The sequence below is a fragment of the Ciona robusta genome, chromosome 6, assembly GCF_009617815.1.
Source record: "Ciona robusta chromosome 6, ASM961781v2".
NCBI classification, from domain to species: domain Eukaryota; kingdom Metazoa; phylum Chordata; class Ascidiacea; order Phlebobranchia; family Cionidae; genus Ciona; species Ciona robusta.
The window spans coordinates 371,512-384,300 of record NC_143240.1 but is presented as its reverse complement, the minus strand read 5'-3'; positions in this window follow the sequence as shown (position 1 = coordinate 384,300).

Here is a 12,789-nt window from a genome sequence, read left to right as displayed (position 1 = left end):
CTCGCGTGGCCGGAAAACGAAGTCGGTATACCACCGGTGTTCATACACATCGTGCCAGCTTACGAGTAACCATGTTTGTAGCTGTATGGGTGCGACATACAATTAAAACTTCTTTCAATTTGTAACGTTACATACCAACTGGTTGCCAGGTAATTTATATTGTAACACAAAATCTTTAAAACGTTTGATAGTAGTAGTGTTGTGTATGTTATTTGCGATAAGAAGTACAGTCTTACTGCCGATATATGTAACCGTTAGGTGGCGTACAAGCCTAAAGTAGTTCAGTTACACACAGTCCAATGCTATGTTTGATCATTCGTGAGCATAGACAGCATTTGTCATTAAGATTTAGTGGGTAGACATTTTCGTTTTGTAAATGGGACAATAGCTGTATAGAAATCGTTTTAATATCAGGCAGACTTTGTAAGCATACTCATATATTTTATGATTTTCCAACACAGTATGTTTGCATTACTGACTAGACGGACGTCACGTTTCTAACTGTCTAGCCGTGTTACATAAGGATGAACACGCCCACTATTGTTATTGTGCGGCATGAGAATTCATAATATGTGCATTGTAACACAATCATATTTACGCACACTTCCCTTCCAATTACATTTGTTCAAACTAAATACAACTCATGTAATTTATATCGCACTGTGAGTTTAGCAGCTAAACTTTTTAGGATGGGAGAAGATGGGGGAAGATGGGACAACGTTAGCACATAATATCCAATTTATATTTCTTTGAATGTTTTTGTTTACTATCAAATGGGACGAAAAATTAGAATGTGTCCCATCTTCTCCCAGCCTACTATATAGCTTTTAACCGCAGCGTGTTTTTACGACTGTCGTTTTGCTGCTAATTTCCTCTTTTCGTTGTTTAAGTTAATCTGACCTTCGTTATGTATTGGAAAAGATATTTATTCATGTATTTATGAGACAAGTCACTTTAGAACAAACGTTTATTACCAGTTACTGTACAATTATATATAACGCTGGTGAACAGGGTAAAGCAGGTGTGTAATGTGGTATTGCTTCGGCCTAACTATGTTACGGCATGCCTTTTGTTGAAAAAGGTCACGGCTAAAGGTCAGTTATTTGAGCCTGTTCAAACATTGAGCCTATGGCTTTCCGCCAACCGCAAACATGCATCATGACGTTCTACCGGAAAAAGATTTTTGGACTTCACGAAACAGTTTAATATGGTCAAACGTAACATATAATTTGTATCCAGCTTTTTTAAGTATATCACCCTAATTCCAATACCGTGTAATACTGTAAAATTATTGTTTGTTTGGTTTCGTTTTAAGTATGTAGTATAGAAGTATATATACCTTTAACATATACTATGTAAAAATCTTGATGGTGTTTTGAACAATTAACAACGGTCTATGGGAGTCGAGAGGATACGGTTTTAGAATTTTGTGAATGTTCTTTGTTTACTACTAAATGGGATGATAAAATCGAATAAAAAGGTTTTCCATCTTTTCCCACCCTACTATATATGAAGCCTATATATGGGCTACAACTAATATACAATTTTTATTAAAACCTATTATAATCATTACACAAGGTACCTTTACACTCGTCAAATAAAATTTTAAAGGTTCACCATGTAATTTTGAGCCTTTATGGATTTATCTCAATGGAAATTAAGGTGTGTCCTTGGATATGTGCAAAACGTTTGCTATCATATATAGTAGGGTGGGGGAAGATGGGACATCTTTAACGCATAATATCCAAATAGCCTGATCGTGTTTTAAACAATTAACAACGGTCTGTGGAAGTCGTGGGGATACGGTTTTATAATTCATTGAATTTTCTCTGTTTACTACCAAATAAAAAGAGAAAACTAAACGAAAAGGTGTCCCATCTTCCCCCATCCTACTATATTATAGTTTAAAACTATTGTGATCAAAAATATGCACTTTGCACCTTTGCAACAATAAATCTATCAAAACGCATAATTGAATGGTTTATGCCTTTATGGTGTGAAAAATTTATAATATTGTGGACTGGTAAAATTTACGGTCACGACTCATGTGCGTCACAGGTAAAACATTTCATTGCACCCAGTAAAAAATAACAGCCTAAACGTTTCCATAAATTATTCATTCGTAATCTAACGCTAAAAGTAATCTTTACAGTGCCGTACGCCGCTCTTTTTCTACAAGAAGCACTTACGTTAAACACACCGTTACGTTATCATCACAAATAGTGTTTTTACCGTCCGACCGCAGACATTTCGTCAACTCTGCTGTGAACATTGGCATATGACGTAAGAAGCTTGAAAATAGTAACCACAACCGCAAACGAGCACTTTGGTTACGTCATAATTCTACCATTGTTTCCTACTTCGTTGCTTTTAACGTAGAATCAGTAAAACGATAGCGGCTTTTATTCTTTCGCTGCTGTGTCCTATTTTGTGCGTTTCAGTAAGATGGGGTAAAATGGTACATGTTTCATGCTCTTTTTTCGTTCCATTTGGTAGTAAACCAAGAATATGAACAGAATTATATAATCATAGTAACGCGACTCTATAAAACAGTGTTATTAATTGTTATAAATAGGACTAGGAAATACATAAGATTTAGGTGCTAACGTTTTCCCAACTTACCCCACAGAATTATACACCAGGAAGGCTACAGATGTTAAATTTTATAAACATTGAATAAAATAAAAATTTCCATTTTTTTATTTGACCTAATCATATCACAGTCTTTGTAATACCTGGTAGCTTCTGCATGGGGGATACAGGACGCCCTGCTAACAAACAGCAGTTAAACATCTTGGCAAACATTAAATATGCTTAAGGCCGCTTTAATCACCCGCTATTCAAACATCGTGTATGGTTCAAGTGCAGCTTTTACAGCAAGTTACTAATTAACATAGATTTAATAGAGAAAAATGGTTTCCGAACTCGGCGAGACATTATAAGGTGGGAAAAAATATACTGCGGGAATCTATTGTCCTTTTTGTGGCGGTTGTTTGTTTTTTAAATATCCTTTATTTGTCTCCGTAAGCCCGGAAAATGTCGGCTCATTTTAAAGTGCAGTCTCTCAAGTTCGAATGTTGGGAAGAAAGTGTAGCCTGATGACATCATCGAGTTGCAATGCATACATAGTTCAAACGACCTACGCAGACTCACATGTCACACCTGACAATGAATAATGCTTTTCTACGCGTAATTATCAACACCAGGTTTCCCCAGCGCACAAACTAGTGTGTGCTGTGATAATATTAGCTAGTGGGAAAGACCTTGAGCTTAGCAGCGCACCGTGGGCCATGGTTCAACTTACCCACGAACACTGATGACTTTTTGCTGCCAAGGCTTCAACACCACATAGGAAACGTTAGCACTGAACCGCATTAGCCAGAGCTAATGGCTGCTACAAACTTCCTGTAATGCACCGCGGTCACGGCATTGATTTTAACAGTGCTTTCTGAAGCTTCTAATCCATGAACTATGCAAAAGCAGTACATGACCCTCTTCACAAACCCCCAAATTTAGCTTTGTAGTTGTGTTTACCTATCCTATTTCCTGTCTACCGAAAATATACAAATAAAATTAAATACTAGAATACACAGAAAACTGTGTACGTCAGTTTCCGAATTGTCTGTGATCTTTGACATCCTCACGTCCCTCCAGGTCTGTAAAGGTCACACCGTGTCAAAGTTGGAAAGGTGTATTTGGAGAAAAAACCATAAATGACTCAAAGCGGTTATAGAGCTAAAAGTTAATGCAGTGAAAACGTAAACTAATGCGCAAGACATAATCCCCTCAGTAAATAAGGAACCAGCGGGTTCGTTACGCATGGCTGCTAGTGCAAAGTTCAACGTCAACTAATAGATACGGTTGAATACTAATGCTAATGATGCATTTCATGCAACATAAAATACACACAAAATATCCCCAGGTTAGCATGTCCACTAGTGACACATAGAAATTTGTGTAGATGGGAATCAGACAGATTACAACGATTGTGTCAAACGGGTTTGCTATAATTAACCTCATGTCTGCGGTGTAGTTTGTCCCTCAAGGCCCAAAATAACCCTTTTCTAACGCCTTTGCAACAAGCAATTGCATTATTAAATGTAATAACTGCAATATAATGCTTAAGTGCAATATTGCCGGTATTTTTACAGTCTGCCATGCAACACAAATTTATCATCAGTTTTGCTCCGTCAGCTTCAACTTAGTTGGTGGTATTTATTTCCTACCTACAGAGTTGCTGCTGGCATGCAGGAAATCTCTTATGTTTGTCGGTAAACGTGCCAGTGTGTAAACTTTCAGGGCGTACATAATTTGTAATTTCATACACCAAATTTTTCTATGAAACTAATGAAAAGCAAACGTGATGTAGCGGTTACAGCTTGTCTTGAAAATGAGCTTATTTACCAAAGTCATGATGTCTCGTCCAAGGAAAACACGCGCTTGTTTGTGTATTGCGCAGTTGAAGAGGTTATACAAACCCAGGGTCTCGGTTATCTCGGTTTTAAGCTGATGAAAGATTAAAACCAGATGCCGGTTTGCAAGTAGGCGCTGTACGCTGCTTGAGATGTAATATGTTTTGTATATTTTTACATATCAACAAAGATAAACATATTCAGCATACTATATTGTATTGTAATTAGACGAGTCAAACATTCATTCCGATTTTGCGCCAATTTAACGAGCGATGGGCTGTGTCTTGAGTATTATGTGTGTTATATCCCTTAATAACAGAAGACAAACGTATAATAAAATCACAATTCAATAATATAGCATGGCTGTAGAAAAGCAATAAGGTGTCAAACTAAGAATAGAATATGGGAGTATGTGTGTTTGGTAGATCATATCTATGAAATTTGGCGCCGCTCTGGTGTGAAAGTAGAAAAAAATTATCTTCTTAAGTCCACCGACTCTGGTGTTAAATTACATGTCATTACCGTCTTGCCACTCTGAGGGAACGCCAAGTGGTAAATCCATATATATCTCCAGCGACCTTTTAGGTGTAAGACTCATTGAAATTGCCAGGAACCCGGTATGGAGTTCAGTCAATACAAGAACTCACTTGTGGTGGCGCATTACTGTTGGGCGTGTGCGGCATTGGCGGGGAGATGTTTAAATAGCTGCACTTGAAATGAACGCACAATGATTCACTGAATTGTGGTTAGTTCAACTTCTATGTAAGGTCGGGTGACATTTAATAAGTAAATACCAACCATATGTGAATAATCGTTTCTAGCCGGTCCGACCTTTTTAATGTAGACATACGTTTTACAAGTGACTGGTTTGTACATGTGAAGTCTGGAATGCAGTTACAGATTCACAAAACCAATAAATAAACAAAGATTTTATGAATTTTAAACAGTAAAAAAGTACGAAAGCTGTTTTACAAATATCATATAGTAGGGTGGAAGAAGATGGGACACCTTTAGCACATAATATTCAGAAATCCTGATCGTTTTTTAAACAATTAACAACGGTCTATGAGAGTCATGAGGACATAGTTTCATATTTCTTTGAATGTTCTTTGTTAACTACTGAATAGGATGAGGAAATAGAGTTATAAAGTGTTCCATCTTTCCCGATCCTACTGTACAACTTGTAATATTGGATTATGTAACAGAACTGATTTACTGGATGTGCGGTTTCTGAAACAATTCAACATGCACGTGCACGTATACCGCTGTAACTTAATTATGTGGCGGCGACATGGGCGTCCGGGGTATAGATTGTAATCTAAACGTTTTCCGCAGTACCGTAGTTTATAAAAGTTATACACCAATTACTAACTCATTAATCAACGAATACAATCATCAACCTCAAACCCGAGGTTAATTTGGTCTCGACACGGGAGAAATTAGCTGCCAACCCCGCCAGATTCGGCGGCGGTGTCGTTCCTCCGTTTCCGACGTCAGAGATGCGTGGGCGCCTATTTTGGTCGCGCATTCTTCGGATGTTTGTTCTCGTACTCATTATGGATTGGAACACTGTCGTTTCCGCATCCAACCTGTTAACTCCAAATTAGGCCATGTCTGGTGCTTAGGAAAACCACAGCATGCTAATTTGCGTAAAAAGAAACCCATCTAATATTCCAACGCTCCGTACGGTGCTTTAAAACTCATTCCCACAATGGATTTTCATTTTAAAATAAAGTGTAAAAAAAATTCAAATAATATTTTTTTATGGATATTTTTCTGTTGGTATTTAAATTTTAGGCCTTTACTAAAATAGCTTACATAAGTTATAGTAGGGTGGGAGAAAATGGGACACTCTTAGCACATAATATCCAATAACCTGATTGTGTTTTAAACAATTACCAACGGTCAATGGGAGTCGGTGGCATATAGTTTTTGAATGTTCTTTGTTTACCACTAAATGGGGCAAGAAAATAGAGTTAAAAGGTGTCCCGTCTTCCCCACCCTACTTTCTATGTACATAACTAAGATACCTGCGTTGGTATTACTAATGAGATCTTATCAAACTATTTGACGATAACTGCACCCAGTTTTAACAGGAAACCGTATGACCATCGATTCTATCGGAAAATATCACTGGTTTTAAAAAAACGCCTCTCATTTCGCATTGTGTTTGCAACCTAAAACTTAAAATTGTGTAATTTGACTTAAAAAGACGACACGAGCTTTTAATTTAACTGTGACTCATGACGGTATTTGGTCTTTTTGTAAGTGTTATTTCTCAAATTGTTTTGAGTTTAAGCATAAATATTTTGCATTCGATATGCAAGAATCATCATACGCCACAGATTAAGTCGCCAGAACATTACATTAACCGCAAATAATTTTAATAACCTAACAGTAATAATACCTTTATTATTTGTCTTTTTACGGTGGCGAAGATTTTGAGAAATTGTAAACAAAAAGACAGGATATAGTGACAAAACAACAGTTGTTAAAACATGCAAAAAATAAATAAATGTTAAGAGGAAATGTTCTAAACAGCAATAAACGAAAAGGGAATGTCATTGGCGGATTTACATGCTAAACATGATCGACTAACTTAATATACGTGATGTACGGATCTTAAATGTTAATTAAGAGCATGCTTAAGGCAGTTGGGAATCTAGATTGATAATCCAATTTATTTCATGTCAATTGTCGTACGTGACTCAACGTTCGGTTTTACGCCCAGGAGATTTTGTAGGAGTGTGTAACACCGCCAACACAGTCACGAAATCTAAGGTTTTTCTTATAAGCTGAACTACAATTCCCTTTATCTATATTTTTACTAAAACATTAAACTTTATTTGCATTTTTCAACTTTTTGGCTATCAAGTAAATTACGGTCGCAATTTAAAGCAATTTGTGAGAAGAGACGAAACTAGGAAACCAAAATTTGATTATTTGTCCACTGCTATAACGATCAAACCACAGCTCTTTATATGTCGTAGTCGTCTGCTTCGTGTTGTTGTACGTACATCAAGCCAGCGTCGAAAATCCGCTAATCCATTCACTGTTATGCGCCGTGTGTGACGAAGTGTGGCCCGCCCGACAAAATCGCCAGAGAGAAACCTGGGTGGCCATGATGTACACATAATGTTGTCTTTTCCTTATCTTTCTTTGGATATTAAACCAACCATTTCTTTCCCTGACGAAAAATGAAAGTAGAAACATACAACTGACAGCACACGCTTCATTAGATCACAAGGCATAGAAGTCGAAAGTAAGATTATTTACCTTACATGTTCCGAATATCAAACGAAAATTTAATAAAATCAAAGTATATGTTTCAAGCAGAGGACACGTTCACCCCAAATAACTATAATGCCAGCAATTGTACTGTGGAAATTAAATTTGTGGATTGGGTTCAGATCAAAGCGTTCCACAGCGTCTTGAGAATGGTATTTGTGTTCTGTCAATGACGATTATACTCTGGGAATACGGAGGCGGTGTGCAGACGTGACTCAGAACGAAGTTTAAAACTCACGCGTAATATTGAGTGGGGTGGAATTTCTTCGTATACCTAGTTACAAAGGTTACACTTCATTAACGCGGCAAATCTCACTCGGTAATTACGATTTACGATACCTGGTTGTTGGGATAGTAAGGCGACGGTAAAGGAGATTGGTTTTCGCTCGCATTCCTACCAAAACAACAAATGAAGTTCTTCGTAATGATAACGAGATAACCCCCCTAAGTCTACGGAGGTGGGAACCTTATGCTAACCGGTGACCAATAAGGTAGACCACACATTACCACTCGATCACATGCAAGTCGACATTTAAGACCCTTTCGTTTTGTGATGCAAGCATTAACGTTTCGGTTCTGCTTTGACGCTGAGAACAAAGACAAATCAGATCGAGGGCCATTAGGAAGAACCACCTGGCATAACACAACTCAGGTGGATTGAATAACAGGTGTGAGGGAATGGCCGCAATTTAGCAAGACCCTTCATCATGGGAGTGTAGGTTAGTGTACCTGACATAGTTAAGCAAGAGGTAAAATTACCCGAGATTTTTTCTCTAACGACTAAGTGCCAAGTTCGTTCTGGCAATGTACCAGATATGGAATTTTAAAACTCTGTGTACGGATTTTTAAGTTGACATGTAAACTACACACTGGCGCGTAAATGCATTAGACCTGCCAGCCCTCTGCAGTAAACATGCGGAGTACGAAGGCGAAGATCGGTTAAGACGAGTACGGACGGGCGCATATTTCAAATACCCGAGACAAACCGGGCGAAACGGAAACCGGTTCAATTTTGCTCTCTGGTCTTTCTCCTGCGTTTCAAAGCCTCGATTTTTCACCTATACCGAGACTGAAGGTTAGACTTAATGCCCAAGACGAACGCAACCCGTGTGAATATAGAGTATATTTTGGGAAGCAGTCCGAATCAAGTTTAAAAGACCACGCTAAGAAAATGTGGAAACCGTTTTGCAGGTGCAATATACAGGGTTACCACAGCTTTGGGTTTATTGGCAGAACAAAGAGATTAGAGCTATTTAATTCGTAAGACGCCGAATAAGGAGATGGATCAGGTCACTGAAGCAGTGACAGTGCCACTCAGTCGAATCGTAAACTGATCAATTTTCAATATCGGGGGGTGTGACATTGTATACCAGTGGCAGCTTAAATGGGCAAACCATGCGGTTCCGGTATATTTTCGTACAGGAACATTACTTTAACATTACGTAAGTGGTTTATGTCGGCTAGGGTCAAGAGTTTTGTGCCAGAGTCTGGAAATAGTGATTGTTATGGTTCAAAGTGACGACAGCTAATGACGTTTGTAGTCTACACGTATAATGCCAAACATGGTTACTTGGCTAGCAGAGCGGAAAAGCAAATTACACCACAAGCTTAAGTGATGCGCCTACGGTCGTTTTCATTTTTTTAATTTGTACTTTCCATTACCTGTCAATGACTGACGGCGCACTGAGCCGATTGACCTGCAAAAAGATTTTGCATTGACGTTGTTTCCAAATTACATTAAAAGGACTTTTTCTTGTCCCGTTTAAAGTTAACGACACCCGCATTGGGGAATTTCGCTGCAGTTAAATAATTCAGTGCATTACGTCAGCGTCATTCCTGTTTAAATATTCATAGTCTTACTGATTGCTCACGTTCTTGGTCATATAAACATTTGACCCAGCTATATCTCCTAACATACGTTAATAATTCATTTACATTAATATTAAAGTTGTCATTTTGCAATATATAAACTGTTGCAGCCAGACATAATACAAACTTAAAAACGATCTTCCGGAAAATTCGGACTGGACTTTTTATATTGCCTATATTTCATTAGGATGAAAATTGTTTTTAAAACGTAGCCACGGAAAATAAATGTGCGAAATAGCTGTTTTAGATTTGTCATACACATATCTATTATTGTACTTAATAAATGCGATTGATTTGAGGCCCAGCTGCGATTTTATGAGGCTGTGTATCGTCTTACTTAGAAAGCGTTGGTTAACATTTTCGGTAAAACAGGCTTTCGTAAATCTGTCTGATATACAACGTACTCAGTAAAGAGATTACAATATGGCTTTAACACAAGTTTTGCCCTGAAGGGAAAGAAGTAAAGAGATATACGCGCTTAAGCTATCAGGTGTCAACAGCGCTGAATTAACATTGCTCAACCGGGCGATCAAAATGATATGAAGCGTTTTTGCAACAAATAAGTTGTCAAATAGAGAACGTATTTCATATTTCCTGTATTCCTTTTTAGGGTCTCAAACCTTACATAAAATTTACTTGCGTACTTGATTAACTTTAAAGATATTTACTATACAACAGTTCGTGGAAATACGTTTTACGCTCGTAAAGTATAACCTATGAGCGTGTGTAAAAATAACCGGCTTGCAGTTTACTAAGTACATATAAGTAGTTCAATAATCGATTTGCTTCTACTTCCTTACGTCAGAGGCTCAAGACGCTAAGTCAGACAGGATTGCATTAGAGTTCGGTATAATTGTATTACTCGAGACAGGACTGCGTCGCTAACGCATCTTATGCTTATACCGCAACGATGACTTGAAACGCATTATCAAAAAGTTTGCCGCCCTTTGCTTAAAAAGATAATCACCGTTTACGGATAAACGGTTTCGGTATTTCGTGATAGTTCTTTAAAGACTATGTCACCATATATATAGTTAAGCGGATTTGGTTGGACTGTTTTAGTGATTTGCTGTTCAGCCATATCAAAAGAACATGATGCCATGCCTTATGCAGTAACCTGTAATTTTGTTTCACTGTTACTAATCACATGTGCAGTGATAGTAAAATATGTTACCGGTTAAAATTTCGTAAGTATGAACCATCGACGTTGAGCTTGTGTATGTTTTAAATCTATAAGACTACGATATGCGCGGGAAAAGCAATTCCAAGGACACGGGAACTGGTTGCGTCTAGCGTTGAGTTATTTTCTCAGACGTTTTTTGTGAAATTTGCTTCTCTGCAAAGAAATAATTTAAAGTGATGGCTCGAAATTGTGGTGAAAGGTATCCGGGCATGAGTAAACAACTCCATCTCCATTTATGAAGTTTGCAAATAATTGAGTGCGTCGCATTTCCTCTTTTCATCAATTCGTAATTGAAATCCTTTGTGTACCGTACATAATGGGGGAATGGAGCGTCACGAGATCGTATACCCCGAAAAATTAAATGTTTATTTTGTTTGCGAATAACTAGATGAGCTTGTCTTGCACCACCGCAGCGGAAATCCAGTTATCTCTATACCGATCTATCACCGTATCATACGACCACACGGTGCATATATATCCGGAGTGGGTTATATTACAACGATTTATTATAAGCTCGAATATCTGTTATCGAATCAGGGTTCACAAAGAATCTTGAGTGTTAGTCCTGTGCAAACATAGTCTTGTTGTGGAATGCTAAGGGTCGTGTATATAGCATATTATTTTGCCCAAGCCACAAATATGTCATATATCGTACTTAACGATGTGCTTAAGTCACACGACGATGTTATACCACCACATTTGTGGACGTTTCCGTAATACTAAATCTCAGGGTTAAAACTAAGGGGCGAGTTAAAGTGTCCTACACTGTCCAGCGCGTACGTTTTGTTGACGAAAACAAAAAGGTCAACATGTATAAAAGGAACACGAGCGTACACTGTATATGGAGTCGTGTGAATGCCCGATGTCCAAGAATCACCAGTGTAACATGACACCTATACCCACGTATACAAGGGTCATGGATAATTGCACTTTGCCTTTTAAATACTTGGCCTATACTTCTTAAAAGTCTGACATCGTAACACAAGTTTTTCTGGGCTTTTAGATGATTGATTATGCCGAGCCGGCTTCAATGGGCTGTAATGCTGTAAATTAAAGACTGGCTATTAGCTAAGCTGGTGTAAGTACACATATGCGGTAATGCTAATCATCAAGGTATTAACGCATTGAAGGCGTGGTTAAGTACACCCGTTATATGCAATTGTGGGAATTTAATTAAAAGATCGCTTTACGACTTTACGTAATCGTTGAAATATCGACGTACTCATAAGCTAGGTATCAACAAGAACAGATGCGAGCAAGGTTTACCGCTAAGTGCCGTTGATGTAGTTTAAAACGAATATGACGTAACGGTAAATAAGTATTGTTAGATGTTCTGGTATTATTTCTAATGGTGGTTTATTTGGTAACAATCGGATTCATGACTCATTATTTAAACTTAGATACTGACATAAACGTGAAGCCAGACTATACTTACACTGCGACAACACAATACCACTGTACTATACTGGACTACGGCGAGCAAAGGAAATGAAAGTGATTGTAAATGTAGCGACGTACAGCTTGTACATTGTTATAGGTTAACAATGTGGGTTCTGTAGTTTGAATCTAGAAATGAATGTTGCGTGTCAAACCTCAGAAATGCGATTTCCTCTGCATTGAGCATGTTGTAGGTTTCGACATAATTTAGGGTTGCAGGCCAACAGTTTGCACTGAATTGTGTCCGGAAAAAAGACCGGTAATACTCACTGTTCTTACCACCCAGTAGTTAATCATATAATGTCAGCTTTTATGTGCAATGGCCGTGACCATTTCATGTGTGTTTGTTGCCACCTTCTCAATTTCGAGATATTTCCGACAAAGGTGATGTTTTGTAAGGTTACCAGATGGCTTACCGAAACTAAATGCAATGATTTCGAGTGCTTGTCTTTCGCATAAAACAAACCACGTTCGTAACGTTTGACCTGCTTCATTGTACATGTTTGTTATGCTACATATGGCCGGCTCATTTAAATTCTTTTAACACTCATTCCTATACACATGAACTATTTGGTGTATAACTTAACTGCATCAATACTC